Source organism: Acinonyx jubatus, chromosome C1 (assembly GCF_027475565.1).
Source record: "Acinonyx jubatus isolate Ajub_Pintada_27869175 chromosome C1, VMU_Ajub_asm_v1.0, whole genome shotgun sequence".
Lineage (NCBI taxonomy): Eukaryota > Metazoa > Chordata > Mammalia > Carnivora > Felidae > Acinonyx > Acinonyx jubatus.
This window is the reverse complement of record NC_069381.1, coordinates 118,881,465-118,898,678: the sequence shown is the minus strand read 5'-3', so window position 1 is coordinate 118,898,678 and position 17,214 is coordinate 118,881,465. Positions and strand designations below refer to the sequence as shown.

The window sequence follows — 17,214 nt, the reverse complement described above, 5'->3', positions numbered from 1 at the left end:
ACTTTGTGGCTTGTATGTACATTTGCTTAACAATACTTTTGAATATCATAAGACCTTCATTTAATAAAACATTGTTTCTCTTTTATGGTTCATGTTTGGTTTTTTTTTTTTGCATTTTATCTATAAAATTTGTCAACCCCAAGTTTGCAAAGATTTTCATCTACTTTTTCCTCAAGAAATTTCTATAACTTTGCCTTTATTTAGGTCTATATTCCATAATTCATATTAATATTGTCATATGGTATGAGGTGAAGGCGAGGGTTTATGTTTGCCAAAGTATGTCTTTATTATTCAATACCTTTTGTTGAAAATATTCTGTATATTTTCTCCCATTAAAATACTGTACGTAGAGACTTTCGATAAAAATAAATTGATCATGTCCATGTGTATCTATTTCTACATTCTCTTCTGTTTCATTGACCTATACAAATTTCCCCATAGTAAGTCTTAAAATCAGGTAAGATCATTGTAGCTTGGTTATTCTTTAACAAAATCGTTTGGCTATTCTAGTTCTTCTGCATGTCCATATAACTTATAGAATCACCATGATAATTTTCATGTTAAAGTCTACTGGGATTTGATTGGAATTGCACTGAATCTATATATCAATTTGGTCATAATAGATACTTTGGCATTGTTGAATCTTCTGATTCCTAAAAAGCACACATCTTTACATTCATGTACATATTCTGTAATCTCTCTCAGGATCAAAATAGTATTTGGTATTATTACCTTTTAAAATTTCAATTTATCAGCATGCCTGGGTGGCTCAGTTGGTTAAGCATCTGACTTTGGCTCAGGTTTGATCTCACGGTTCATGGGTTTGAGCCCCATGTCAGGCTCTGTGCTGACAGCTCAGAGCCTGGAGCTTGCTTCTGATTCTGAATTCTGTGTCTCCCTCTCTCTCTGCCCCTCCCTTGCTCATGCTCTGTCTCTCTCAAAAATAAACATTAAAAATTTTTTTATTTCAATTTCTCATAATTCATTGCCTGAATTTCTAAATACAATTGTTTTTTGCACATTGACTATGTATGTTATAACCTTGTTAAACTCATATTTTATATCTAGTAGTTGTGGTTTTGGTTTGTTTGGTTTTTACATTGGCTTGGATTTCCTATATATACAATCATATATCTGAGAATAAAGATGATACTACTTATTTTCCTATCTCCATGTTTTATCATCATTTTTCTTTTCTTATTTCACTGGTTAGGATCTCCAGTATAAATGGCAAAAGTGGCCACCATTGTTTTGTTCCTGATCTTAGGAAGAATACTTCTCATTGTGAAATGTGATGTTAGTAGAGGTTTGCTGTATATTGTTGGATTTTTGTTAACTTTTTAAAATAATTATTGCATCCATTTTTATAAGATATACTGGTTTCTGGTTTTTGTTTCTCTTGTAATGTCTGTTTACAATTTGGGCATCAGACTAGTGCTGGCCTGTTTGAGTGAGTTGAAAAGTAATATTATTTTCTTCAATTCCTTGGAAGAGTTTATGTAGATTTGGTAATTTTTTTTTCTTAAATATTTGGTAGACTTCATTAGTAAAGCCTGTTAAGACTATACTTCTCTTCATGGAAAGTTCTTTCTAATTGAGATATAAATTTACATTGGTTACAGAAGTGTAACATAATGATTTAATATATGCACACGCTATAAAATAATCAGCATAATTTAGTTAACATCCATCACGACTCATTTTTACAGATTTTTTTCTTGTGATATCTTTTAAGATCTTCTCTCTTAACAACTTTAAAATGTACAATATAATATTATTAACTATGGCCACCATGCTTTACATTACAGCATAAGACTTACATATTTCATAATTGAAGTCTGTATCATCTGACTATCTTCACCCATTTTACCTATGCCTCACTTCCTGCCTCTCTCAACAACCAATTTGTTGTTTGTATTTATGAGTTTGTTTTTAGTTTTAGTATTTTTGTTCTTTGTTTCCACATACAGTGAGATAATACGGTATTTATCTTTCTCTGTCTCACTTATTTAACTAAGTATAATGCCTACAAGGTCCTTCCATGTCACAAATGGCAAGATGCCATTCTTTATTATGTCTGAATAATGTTCCATTGTATGTATATACCACATTTTATTCATCCATCCATTGGTGGACACATGTGGTTTTCATATCCTGGCTATTATAAATAATGTTGCAGTGAACATGGGGGTGCAGATATCTTTCTGAATTAGTGTTTTTGTTTTTCTCTGGCAAATACCCCGATGTAGAATTGCTAGATCTTATGGTAGTTCTTTCTTTAATTTTTTGAAGAACCTCCATACTCTTTTCCATAGTAGCTACACCAATTGACATTTCCATATAGAAAAGTTTTTAATTACAATCAAATTTCTTTAATAGATAAAGAACTATATCTTGAGTAAGCTATTTGTGTCTCTCAAGGAATTTGTCCACTTCATCTAAGTACTGCATTTATGAACTTTGAGTCATACACAATATTTTCTTATTTTCCTTTAAATATCTTATGATCAGTAGTGATATCCCCTTTCTAATGTCTAATAAATATAATTTGGGTGTTTGCTTACTTTTTCTCAATCAGGATACCTGAGGTTTCTTTATTTTGTTGATTTTCCCCAAAGATCAGCTTTTGATCTTCTTGATTTTCTCTAACTTCTCGTTGGGTAGTTACGTTAGAAACAAATTCAATTTTTGTTTTAAAAAGCCTATATTTGTCTTCATTTTGTGAACATATATTTTCACTGGACATTGAATATTATGTTGTCAGTATTATTGTGTTAACACTCTGGGGGAAGACATCATTCTATTGTCTTGGATAGACAATAAACTTGGATCACATAAATTTATGATGAGCAGTATAGTTTTCTCCTTTTAGTTTCTCTATTGAAAAGGATTCAAACTTTCTCTGTGGATTGTCTAGAGAGTAGAGAATATTTTAGGCTTTGTAGGCAAGATAAGGTTTCTGTTGCATGTTTTTGTTGTTTTTAAATGTTTAAAAATTAAAACTATCCATAGCTTGAGAATTATACACAAACAGACCATGGATTGTATTTGGTCCAAGGGCCATAGTTTGCTGACTCCTTCCCTGCAGTAATTATCATATTATGTTTTTGAAATTTTTCTGTTTAAAACTGTTTTCCAAAAATTTAAATGTGTGTGTGTTTGTTGTACTTTATGTTGACATATATATTACACTACTTGATAATGTCCCACCAATCACTGAAGCCCTGCTTATTTTATTCAATTTCCTCCCCTTTCAGGCTTTATTTTGTACACTTTCAAAAAGGTTTTCTTTTCTTCTGCAGAATCTCATCTACTTTCAATGCCCTTCAGTGGAATTTTAATTTACAAACTTCACTTTTCATCTCTAAGAATTATATTTTCTCCTTTTTTTTTCATTTATCCATGTGTTTAAATTCTTTAGATTAGTTAAAAGGTATGTTTTCTTTTTAGCATTTTAACATCTTTATTGATGGGTCGTTTGCATACAACAAAAGTCAGTAGTTTTGGGTGTACAATTCAGTAACTTTTACCAGGTTTCAGTATTATTCAACCATCACCACAACCAAGTTTTTGTACATTTCCATCACCCAAAATAGCATATGTTCCCTTTTGTAGTCAACCTCCTATCTCACCCCTGTCCCTGGAAACTACTCATCTATTTTCTGTCCCTATGGATTTGCCTTATCTGAATGTTCCCTATAAATAGAAACATACATGTGAAACTTTACCTAGCACAGTGCCTTTTAACCAGGAGTAATTTGGCATCTAGGGGATATTCTCCAATGTTTACAAATATTTCTAGATGTGACAACTGGGGTAGGTTCTACTGGGATCTAGTAGACAGAAGTCAAGGATGCTACTAAATATCTTACAATGCAAAGGATAGCCCACACACAACAGAGAATTATCTAGCCTCCAAATTCCATGCTACCAGGATTGAAAAACTCTGACAGAGCATAATCATTTTGAGATTTATCTACGTTATGACTTACATCTGTTATTCAGTCTTTTTGATTGCCAAATAGTTTCCCATTTTGTGGATATATATATATACATATAGCATTTTGTTTATTCATTAACATTGAATGGATATTTGAATTGCTTCTGTGTTTGATATCTTTTGAATATTTCTACCATGGACATTTGTGTACAAAACTCTTTATGGAGATATATTTTAATTTCTCAAACCTAGGACCAGAATTCTGGATCCTATAAATATTATTTTTGTATTATTAGCCATTCATATATCCTTGAATGTATATCTATTCAAATCTTGTGCTGATTTTTAAATTGGTTTTTATGTCTCATTATTATTGGGTTTTTAAAATATATTTTAGATATAAATTCTTCATCAGATATATGATTTATAAATACTTTCTTCCAGTCTGTGACTTGCATTTTTATTTTCTTAATAATAGTTTTTCAATCACAAGCACACACACATCAAGAGTAGTAATTATATTAATATGACTTTAAAAATTATCAGAAAAATATATGATATAAACATAAAGGAGAGTTAATCTAGAATATTTCACTTAGCATTTTTTAAATCCTAAATTTGGAAAGATCTAATGTACTCCCTTTTCTGTTTTTAACGAGATCTTCAGATAAGGCATTTACAATGGAGCTTTTTTTTTTTTTTTTTTTTTTTTTCCTTCTCTGTTTAATGATCTCGATGGGGAATGAATTTAGAATCTGTTTTGTTTGGTCTGTTTCTCTTTTGAAGTTATAACCAGACATCTAAGAGAACTTTCCATTCATAATTGAAACCAATCTGCTTGTGTTCTATCTTCTAGAGATAAAAATAACCTGGCTCATATCCTTTACAAAAGAAACCTGTCTTGAAAACAAGCTTTTCAAGCATCTGGGTCCTCTTTTCTCCATGGTAAACACTACACCCTGTGCTTGCCATAGTGTTTAACGTTTTCAGTCCTGAGCAGTTTGAAGATCATTAAAACACTTTTCATTTTCTCCACATACCTTTCAAAATGAATAGATACTCCTAATATTTTAGTATATGTGCTGCTGAAGCGAGCACAAGATACTCCTAATAAAAGACAACCATATTTGCATTTTTAAAACATGGGCGTCGTTAAACTTTCAATAATACAAAGTTACAATTAATATATGCATGAATATGAGTTTGGATTTATTTTTATTTTATTTATGAACAGCCACATAAGTTTTGCCCTGTTGATATGCATATATGCATGGTGGGCCATTTGTTATTATGCTGAAAAACTATTATTTATTCTAGTATTATAGAAGTTACCCTAAATAAATAAGTTTAATATTTATAAAAACTCTGTCTTCAACATATAGTACTGAATAATACTCATTGTACATTCAAGAAAAATATGCCTTTGAGTATTCTAAAATTTAAAAAAAGCTTATTAACTAATAAGAATACATGATTGAGAACAATATATCATCAAAACAATCATGTTTGAAAAGATATTTTAAAAATGAACAAAATGCATATATTTCAATAGACAATACGTTAATTGGTTAGTTATTGTGTCATGTGGTTGCCATAAATTTGGGACTGTTTTTCTATGTGTGGGCCCCATGGTGGATACTAATGTGAAAAAAAATATGTTGAAGAAAAGAAACAGTATTTAATGAAAAATCCGTTAACGGTCCTATTATATTGAGAACCAAATATGTAGTAAGTGCTGATGTTAAACATAAATAAAACAAAAGTGAATAAGATAAGCAGTTATGAAATGTAATATCTATTGGGGAAAAATTCCTTCATACAAAAAATATTCTGTACATGTTTCATATAATCCTTATAAGAACTTTATGAGATTTATTTAATCATCTCCATTTAACAAATAAGCAGCCTAACCCTTAGAAGGATACCGTTCTATACCCAAATACATGGAAAGAAGAGTCATGTTCTAATCCATGTTTTCTAACTGTAACATCAATTTATTTCCTACACATTTTATACAACAGCCAATATGTTTAAAAGTAAGACTCATAAGAGTCTCTAAGATTAGAAATAAGGCAAGGTTGTCCTTTCACACTGCTATTCAACATGGGGCTGCAAGTTTTAGTCGGTGCATTAAGGCAAGAAAAGGCCCTAAAAATCATTCAGTTTGAAAGGAAAGAAATAAAACTGTTTCTACTTACAGATGACATTATGGTCTATTTAGAAAACTCAAAAAATCTATACATAAACTCAGAACTAATAAGTGAGCTGAGCAAGGTTAAATGTTGCAAGATTAACATAAAAAATCGATTGCATTTCTACATGTTAACAATTACCCACTGGTATTAAAAATGCAGTGAGTTTACAATTGCTCAGAGAAAGGAAACACTTAGAGATAAATCAAATAAAAGTAAACAGTATGCTGAAAGTTACAAAACACTGATGTAAGAAATCGAAGAAGATACAAATAAGATCACAGAAGACATATGATGTTGTGGATTGAACAATTAGGATGCCATTCTCCCCTAATAAATACATAATTTAATGTGATTTCTATCAAAATCCCAACAAAAATTTTGTTGATGTAGAATTTATATGGAAAGACAAAGAAACTAGAATAACTAAAACAGTTTTGAGAATGAAAAATGAAGTTGGAGAAATCAGTCTACCTGGTTTTAAAATTTATTATGGAACTTGACAGATGGATAGACACATACCTAGATCAATGGAAAAGAACCAAGAACCCAGAAACAGAACCACACAATATACCCACCAGATCTTTGACCAATTACAAAAGTAATTCAATGGAGGAAGGTAGTTCTTTAAAAACAAATGACACTATGGCAGGCAGTTGATCATATATAGGCAGAAAAATGAATTTCAACCTAAGTCTCACACTTTATTAAGAAGTTAACTCTGGGGCACCTGGTGGCTCAGTCGGTAAAGCATCTGACTCTGGATTTGGCTCAGGTCATAATCTCACACTTCACAAGTGCCAGCCCTGAGTTGTGCTCTGTGTTGACAGTTAACTGCTTGGGAATCTCTCTCCCTCTCTCTCTGCCCCTCCCTGACTCTCTCTCTCTCTCCCAAAATAAATCAATAAACTTAACAAAAAGAAGTTAACTCAATATGGATCTCAGATTTAAATGCAAGACATAAAATTATAAATTTTTAGAACCAAAGAACATCAGATCTCAAGCTAGGCATACATAGAAGTTTTGGACCTATTACCAAAAACATAATTCATAAAAAGAAAAAACTGATAATTTGCACTTTATCACAAGGAAAAATGTTTGTTTGGCAAAACCCTACTAAGAGGATGAAAACACAAGGTACCTACTGAGAGAAAAAAATTCACAAATCACATACCTAACAAAGCACTAGCACCTAGAATATATGAAGAACTCTCAAAATTTAACTGTAAAAACAAGCAAACAATTCAATTTGAAAATTGGCAGAGGACATGATAAAACATTTCATCGAAAAGAATAGGTGGGAGAGTAAATTAGCCATGTGGGCCATCAAAATTAAAAGCGTGATGGGATACCACTATAAACCTATCAAATTGACTAAAGAATTTTAAGAAGTGACAACATAAAGTATTTGTGAGGATACAGGGAAACTCTATCACTCATAAACTGCTGGTAGGCACACAAAATGGTACAGCCCTTCTGGAAAACAGTTTGGCAGTTTCCTAAAAATCTTAACATGAACTGATGCTCGCTTTGGCAGGACGTACTAAAAATCTTAACACGAACGAGCATGCAACCTAACAATTTCACTCCAAAACACTTGCCCCAGAGAAATAAAGACTTCTGTTCACACAAAAATTGCAAATTGCAAATTGCAAAAAAAAAAAAAAAAAAAAAGCAAATATTCATAGCAGCTGTATTCATTACAGCAGAAAATGGGAAACCTCGATATTTTTCAACAAAGGATTAAACAAATTAATAAATCCATACTATGTATTTCTAATCAGCAATGGAAAGGATTGGAGTATTAAGCTATTAAATTCCATAATTTGAATGCATCTCAAGGACATCATTATGAATGAAAAAAGCCATTCATCCTATACAATATGATCCTATTTATATATTTGAAATGATTACATTATAGGAATGCAACATAGGTTAGTGTTTGTCAAGGTTTAAGTAAAATGTGTTGGCAGGACAGAAATGGAAGTGGTTCTAAAAGGGCAACAGGAGAGATTCTCGTGTTCCAGAAATGTTCTCCATCTGTCAACATCTTATAGTTTTGTCTTATATTTTTTTAATGATGTTACCTTGGGAGAAACTGGTAATAGACACATCGTATTTCTCTGTATTACTTTTTACAAATCCATGTTAATATACGGTTATCTCAAAATATAAAATTTAATTTTAAAAAAGAGTAATGGTGAGGTAACAAATGAAGTTCAGCTAGAAAAGGAACCATGTGGCTTAAAATCAAGAGACATTTCCATGACTTATGCCCTTGGAATCAGAAGTTGGTAACTTGGATCCTATAACTTAAGCTAGTCAAGGGGTATCAAAAGAAGTTTAGAAAGGTAACTTATATCATATCATATATCATATCATATCATAAGATATGAAAATAAGAGTATAAATAAGAAAAAAGCATGAAAAAAGATATTAGACTTATCATCTAGACACTTTTATAATTTAATTGTGTTTAATACAATTCTGGTAAATAAAATTCTACTAATGTGTATTTAATGTCCTTTTAATAAAAAAGTATATTTGAATGTGATTATAATTAAATACTTTGGTAAATTTGATCTAAAGAGTTTATAATGCTTAAATATTTAGAGCTATTTGTTTATTAAATTCACAAGTCCCGAATCGTCTCCTAATATTTAGAAGAATATCACTGAACAGGTTTTGTCATTAGTAAATTGAGCGTTGAACAATCATGTTTGTTGGTAGTTGACATCTTTTCCTATGCTCTCAAGCTCCTTACTCATTACGCAATGCCACAAACACTGAGAACTTTTTTTTTTTAATTTTTTCTTTTAACATTTATTTATTTTTGAGACAGAGAGAGACAGAGCATGAACAGGGGAGGGGCAGAGAGAGAGGGAGACACAGAACTCGAAACAGGCTCCAGGCTCTGAGCGGTCAGCCCAGAGCCCAACGCGGGCTCAAACTCACGGACCGCGAGATCATGACCTGAGCCTAAGTTGGATGCTTAACTGACCGAGCCACCCAGGCGCCCCAAGAACTTTTTAATTTCACAGAGAGATCAAAAGAATTCAGGACCTCAGCTCTTGTACCATTTATCTTTGTTTTTGGTTTCTTGGCCTGTTTCCTTTTTGTTTTCTACTTTCTTTTCCTTGTGGGTATGTGTTTCCTCCACATTGCTAATAAAATTACAGGGAGTGTTTGAGATAATGGAAGAGATTGAGTTGTCAAATCAGACTCCCACGAGGTAGAGAACTACTAATAGGCTGTAGTAAAAATTTAAGCCGGGGTGCCTGGGTGGCTCAGTTAGTTAAGCGTCCAACTCTTGATCTCAGTTTAGGTCCTGATCTCAGTGTTGTGAGTTCAAGCCCTGAGGTGGGCTGTGTACTGGGCATGAAGCCTACTTAAAAAAAAAAAAAAAAAAATCAAGCACACTAGTAATCCTGAGACACAGGTAGCACAGAGGTCCCAGGTCCTTTCTTGTTGTATTGGATACAGTCTGCCCAGATTAACACATGAATTCTTTAAGTAAAGTAAGTCTGTAAGTCCCTAGCTAGATTTTTTTTTTTTTTTTTTTTTGTATACAGAAGAGAGCTATTTTGGTCATGAGACATTTCATTTTATGCTCAGTGACTAATTTTTGTGTCACTTTCCGAAGAGCCACAATCCAGAAATAAATGAATCCTAAGACATGAGCAGTCCTAGACAGCCAGAACCGTCCTGATAAAAGTGTTCCCTGATACGACTCTCCTATTAGAAATATTGGTTTCTCTGCCAGTTCACCTGCCATTATCAGATTTATAATGAGATTTAGCTAGGTCACCCTCTGTCTTTCCCGGGGATGCACTTTTTGAAAGGAGAGACTGCTTTGCACACCCGCTGCTGGCTTATTTGTGCCCCAGGGCTTAACATAATACAACCCACACTCTAAGTTCTTCCCAAATTGACTGTTCTTCATGTTCTTCTGGATCCGTCTGCTCCAGCTACGTCGTGGTTATTTAGTCCTTAATGCCACAAGGCAATACCAGTTTGAGGTTAGCTTCAGGTGACCTCAGTTTTCGCCCTACCAGCTGAATGACTCTTTCTTCGCATCTTCTTTTCCTCTACCGTAAAACAAGAGGGTCATAACAGAGGGTTTTTAAAGAGGCTTTGATTTATTCTATTCATTGGATACATACTCTTTTTTTTTTCTTTCATGACAAGCAAATCCCTGTTACTTCAGGTCACTTTCCAGTGGCGACCTCCCACTCCAGTCTTCAGCCGACGGCTCAAATTTACAAGCAACAAATTTAAAAAGCCTCATCTTAGCTGCATCTCATTTTATTCCAGTGATTTATTGGATAGTCTACCTGGATACTCTAGATTTCAGAAACTGATAAAATGATTAGATGGCTTTCCCCCCACCCCCTTCCTTTATATTCTCTGAGTTTGTTAGAGACAGGCAGTTTATTTCCTTCCTATTTGGCACATTCATGAAATGGCATTAAGTAATAAAATGAATAAACTCTTAGAGAATCCAGATATCATATATTTGGTAGCTGGTTGATAGTGTATCACAGGATTTGTGCTATTTAGTAGTAATATCATCTACGTCGTCCTAAAATCAGTATGTCAGGGGGAAAACGAGGTAATAATTACGCTACCCCAAGGATTCCCTACGTTGTCATGTTGCAAAAAATTGTTGTAATTGTATGTGGTTGCTGATATCTTCCATAAGTGTATACCATGGTGTCTTGTCGATTAGCAATAACCATTCATTAATCTTAATGTTTGTAACTATTTTCATGTACAGTTAATGGTGGTGGCCAGTTAAGACATACCTTAAAATGTAGCAGGATGTGATTCTCCATATGACATTTCTAATTACAGCCAGAGTAGGCTGATTACAGCCTTCCTAGACATATTTAAAAAGCCTCAAATCTAGAAACACATTTTGTTTGGACAACTGATAAATAACAGTGACAGACGGAGCAGCCTGCTGGGTAGCAATTGGAAAAGCAAAGAGCTGAGAAGTGCATAAAATCCACCAAAAAAAAAAAAGTTATGTGTTTTAGCTGTCTTAACGTTTTACCTGTTTCACCTGAAGCTTCTGTGTTTCCCTCTGTGACTACCCCACCTCTCCTTTTGCTTGATCCAGAAACCTTGGACCTTTCCTCCTCTCATACCCCAGATCCAACCCAAAGGGAATGTCAGAGAAAACCAGAGGCAGACAGAGGTTAAAATGGCGAAGGAAAATTTTATTCAGGATAATTGCAGTAAGGGAGAAGACACCTCAGTGTAGAACTGAGCTCCGTTTCTTTCCTTTACTTTTTATGTTTAATATTTTTGAGAATAAGATCAGAGGGGGTTAAGAGAGAAAGAGAGAGAGAGAGAGAGAGCGAGAATCCAAAACAGGCTCAGACCTGTCAGCACAGAGCCAGACACAGGTCTCAAACTCACAAACCTTGAGATCATGACCTGAGCTGAAGTCAAACACTTAACCAACTGAGCCACCCAGGCATCCCATGGCCTCTGTTTCCAATACAACAGGGACAAGTGGGGATTTATGGCCAGGAAGCAGGGGAATCAGTGGATGGGAAATTTACCAAGAAAAGACATGAAATCTAGGAAGAATTCTGGCTGCATCAACCTAAGAGGATTTCTGCTGAAAGCTGGTCAGTTTGACCAGATACAAAGGGTGAAGAGTGAGGAATCCTGATCAGATATCAAGGGTGATCTGGCAGGGTTCATGTTACAACTGGATTTTACAAGGAAGTGCACAGATGGGCCTAGGAAGATGCAAGGGCCTGACTAAAGTTTGGTCAAGAATCTTTGTCGGGGAAACTTTCTGGCTCTACCATCACACCCATGTAACATTTAAACATTTCTCTCCATGTCTATTGCCACCACCTCGTCTGAGCTTTTTACCACTCACCTGAATGACTTCAAGAGCCTTCTCATGGCAATCCCTGCTTCTTCCCTCTCTCTCTCTCTGCTTCACCGAATACAGATTTTTACAATGTAAGTTAAATCCTTTTAAAATGTAGAATATCACTCCTGTGAACTCTTCTCTTTATACTTTGGTTCAAAACCCACCCCAGTTGCCAAGGAGCCGTTACTTGACCCACACTTTGACCTTTCCAGCTCTTCTCCTCCTGGCTCTCTCCCGCCGAGAACACCAGCCTCCTTGCTCCTCTCTTCTTCCAATTTGTGGTTAAATCTCAGCTATATAACAAGCCCTACCTTGAATTCCCTTTTCAACAGTGCAATCTGCTACAGATCCTGCCCATTGTCAATCCCGTTAACGTGGCTCTACTTTTTCTTTTTTTCCACAATAACCACTTTTACCGTGTTATATGATTTATTCATGTTTATATTTATTAATTATTATCTATCTCCTCCCTGATGTAAGCTCCACAGGATGGAAATCTGTTCTTTTCATGTATCCTAAACTTTTAAAACATATGTCTGGGCTCACTAAATATGTGTTCAACGAATGAACGAGCACAATTTATTTATTTGTTTCCAAACAATCATACTAAACCAAAAACATTTATATTGGATCTCACTCCGTGCTAGATGCTAGGGACACAAGAAATGATAATAAGTGCTTCCTGACCTAAAGGAAGTCACAGTCTAGTGGGAAAGGCAGACCATGAATAAATGATTATAATACCATGCTGAATGGATGTGGGTGTATATATTAGGAACTTATGGCTCATGGTAGAGATCCATATTCCTCTTCCTTTTTATTCCTAGACAGTACTTTTGTGGCATCCTTTTATCCCACACTACTATTTTTATTCCTTAGGCTCCATTTTATGATTAGTATACGGTTAGATAGAATGGATTCTTAGGATTTCAATACGATCAGGGCTCACCCAATGTGGAATACTAAGGCAATATCTTTGTTACAAAATGCCTAGGGAACTTGAAAAGTTCCCCATGATAATAGGTAGGTAGTCTAAGTTATATGGTGCCCAGAGGCAAGAAGAAGAAAATAAGATCATGAGATGACAGGCCCTGGGATGAGAGTCTCTATAATTGAGGTGATTGTGTTTGCTTTCTCTTTCTCCTCCATTGTCCCCAATTTATTACTTGGGAAAGTGGCTTGTTATGGAGATGATAAAACTGAGAAATATGTAACATATATAAAGCTGTCTGAAAGTGTATTATTTGAGCTGGGCTTCAGTTACTGTGGGATATGTCTTAATGATGTGAAGTAGCCTGGTGAAGCCAATATTGTGCTTTTAAATATTAGAAGGCAACCAGCCTTTGTTTTCCTCTCCTCCTCCTTCTCCTCCTCCTCCTCCTCCTCCTCCTTTTTAAAAGGTACAAGAATATTTACCGAAGCACACACATGATGGCAAAAACAAAGCAAATCACAACAAAGCCCTACAAAATTGGAAACGAAATTAGCACCCATCAATCAATAATGGCTGAATCTACTTTGGTGTATCACCACTGCTGAATACAAGACAAATAAGAAAGCGTACCGTAACAAATAGAACCAAGAAGCAGGTATGTGAATTCAATTATCTTCCATTAATCCAGGCATTAAGGACACTGGAGATGTGTACAATATCACTGTTTTTTAAGTTTATTTATTTATTTTGAGAGAGTGAGAACGTGCACATGTGTGTGCACACATGCAAGCAGAGGAGGGGAAGAGAGAGAGGGAGAGAGAGAATCCCAAGCAGACTCTGCACTGTCAGCACACACCCCAGCAAGGGGCTTGATGTCATGAACCGTAAGATCATGACCTGAACCAAAACCAAGAGTCAGATGCTTAGCCGACTGAACCACCCAGGTGCTCCTGTACAATGTCACTCTTCACATTGGTTTTTGTTTTTGAAACTATAGGCATTTTTTATTAAATATATTGGTTGTGTTAACATGTATAGGTCTGTTGTTATTTTAAGTGAATTAATGCATAAGTATTTTGACAAAAATTTTCATGGGATAAAACTTATAAGGAAACTACAAATTTCAACAGAAGAAAAAGGCAGCAACCCCCTAGAAAAATTGGCTAATGAACTGAGAAGTTTTCACAAAAAGACTATCCAAATGACCTATTATATAAAGAAGTCCTCAATTTTATTATTTAAAATATATATAATAATCGTAGCAGTACTGCACCAATGTTAATTTCTTGGTTTTTATTATTGTCTTAAGGTTATATAAGATGCTAGCATTAGGGGAAGTTGGATAAAGGGTATGCAGGAATTCACTATATATATATTTTTTTGTTTTATGGAGGCATGGTTCAAAAACAAAATTCTATATATTTAATGTGCACAAACTGATGTTTTGATATACGTATGCATTGTGAAATGATCCCAACAATTCAGTTAATTAACATGTCCATCACTTCACATCATTATCTCTTTGTGTGTGTGTGTGTGTGTGTGTGTGTGTGTGTGGTGGGAATACTTAAGATCTACTCTCTTTGCAAATATATCAAACATACAATACATGATTATTAATTACAGTCACTATGCTGTACATTAGATCTCCAAATGTATTTATCTTCTGTAACTTCAATTTTGGCCAACATGAAATCCTTTAATGAAATCCTTTGAGGAACATCTCCCCATATACTCCACCCTTAACTCCTGGAAGCCACCATTTTACTCTTTGCTTCTGTGCATTTGTCTGTTTCAGATCCCACATAGATGAGGTTTTGCAGTACTTGCTTTCCGTGTCTGGCTTATTTCACTTAGTATAATGTCCTCCAAGTTCACCTCTATTGGCAAAAATGTCACGATTTCCTCCCCTTTAGGGATGAAGAGTATTTCCTTTTGTATATATACTACAACTTCCTTATCCATTCATTCATTGACAGACATTTGGGTGGTTTTCAACAATCGGTTATTGTGAGTAATGCTACAAAGAATATGGGAATGCAGAGATCTCTTTGAGATTCTGATTTCATTTCTTTTGTGTAAATAATCAGAAGCAGGATCTCTGGATGGTATGGTAGTTCTATTTTCAATTTTTGGAGGAATCTCCAAATGTTTTTCCACAATAGCTGTACCAATTTACGTTCTCACCAACAGTGTACAAGAGTTCCTTTTTCTCCACATCCTCTCCAACACTTGCTATTTTTTGTCTTTTTGATAATAGTCATTCTAACAAGTGTGAGGTAATATCTCATCATTTTGATTTGCACTTCCCTTATGATCAGTGATGTTAAACACTTTTTTCATATATCTGTTGGTCTTTTGTAGGTCTTCTTTGAAGAATTATCTATTCAGGTCTTTTGCTCATTTTTTACATAGGGTAATTTGGTTTTTGGTTTTTGGTTTTTGCTATTGTGCTGTTTGAGTTCCTTATATATTTTGGATATTGACCCCTATCAGATATATACTTTGCTAATATTTTCTCCTATGCTGTAAGTGATCTTTTCATTCTGCTGATTGGTTTTTTTCCCCTCTGCTGAAGCTTTTGCAGTTTGATGCAATCCCACTTGCCTATTTTTGCTTTTACGTTTGTGTTTTCAGTGTCATATCCCAAAGCATCATTGCCCAAACCAATGGCAAGAAGCATTTTCCCTCTGTTTTGTCTTGTTTTTTTTTTCTAGTAATTTTACTCTTTCAGGTACTACAGTTGTCTATTATCTACTTTGAGTTGTTTTGTAAATATGTGAGATAAGGGTCCAATTTCATTCTTCTGCATGTGGATATTCAGTTTCCCCAACACTAGCCCCATCTTCTTCAGTTTTCTCTGCTGATACCATAGATCCCACAGCTGCTGAGGGGCAGCTGCAGCTACGAGGAAGAGACACAGGTGTGCACAGAGAACAGATTGTTTTGGAACCTCAGGGAGAAATGGCTCGCTTAACTGGAGAAAGGCTTTTATGGAAGACTTCCTGCAGAAAGAATAAAAAATGATGTTAAGATGAGTCAAGAGAGGAAGGAAAGATGCATTGTAGGCAAGGGGGCAGCATGAACCAAGGAATAACAGGCAAGAAACGCTACGTAGGATGTGGAGGAAATACCTAGATGTTCCATGTTGCTGGGGTTCTAAGTCAAGCAGGAAGCATGATATGTAAGATACGAGAGATTGCAGGGTTTCCCATATCCTTCTCCTTCCTTCCTTTCTCCAGTCTGCTCTCCTATGTATGCTCGCTCTGGATGATTTAATCTGTACCTGTTGATTCAACATCTATGTCTCTCATATTCCTGTATTTCTAGCATCAACTCTCATTTCCTTTGTCTTCTAGGCTCAATGATGTGAGCATTTTTTTTCTCAAGCACTGACTTGAACACGGGCTCTTTCTGTCATGAGTCTCAATAGTGTCAGAGTCCTCTGCTTTCAGCTGCATGGATGTGTGTGTGTGTGTGTGTGTGTGTGTGTGTCTGTGTGTCTGTGTGTGTGTAAGTGACAAAGGTGTGGACCGTTAAAGATAATTTCAAGCCAGAGCTGAAAATGGCTTTCATTTCTTCTGTTCAAGTCACTGATAAAACTTGTCGCGTCATGTCACCTGCATACAAAGGACTTTGGGAACTGTGACCTTCTTGTGCATCTAGAGGAAAATACAATAACCTGATAAATACATTGTTTCAGTCACATTACTTATAAATCATTGAAATTTAATAACAGGAACTTTGAACAGTACTTACTGCACAATAAAAAATGTATTCAATGATAGATTTTTATTTTTTTATTTTTTATGTTAAATATAATTTATTGTCAAAAGTTTCCATACAACACCCATTGTTCATCCCAACAGGTGCCCTCCTTAATGCCCATCACCCACTCCCCCCTCTCCCCCACCCCCAATCAATCCTCAGTTTGTTCTCAGTATTTAAGAGTCTCTTATGGTTTGCCTCCTTCCTTCTCTGTAACTTTTTTCCCCCTTCCCCTCCCCCATGGTCTTCTGTTAAGTTTCTCAGGATCCACATAGGAGTGAAAACATATGATATCTGTCTTTCTCTGCCTGACTTATTTAACATATCATAATACTCTCCAGTTCCATCCACGTTGCTACAAATGTCCAGATTTCATTCTTTCTCACTGCCAAGTAGTATTCCATTATGTATATAAACCACAACTTTTTAATCCATTCATCAGTTGATGGACATTTAGGCTCTTTCCATAATTTGGCTATTGTTG

At 34.9% G+C, this 17,214-nt stretch overlaps 1 long non-coding RNA gene across 1 annotated transcript in view; it reads left to right on the top strand.

Annotated features, from left to right (window-relative positions):
* LOC113595388 (uncharacterized) overlaps nt 1-13,606 on the top strand; it is a 66,262-nt gene extending 52,656 nt beyond the window's left edge. Inside the window, exon 3 of the long non-coding RNA XR_003415887.2 lies at nt 13,429-13,606. This is a non-coding gene — a long non-coding RNA (uncharacterized LOC113595388). The remainder of the gene's footprint in view (nt 1-13,428) is intronic.
* Nucleotides 13,607-17,214: the final 3,608 nt, after the last annotated feature.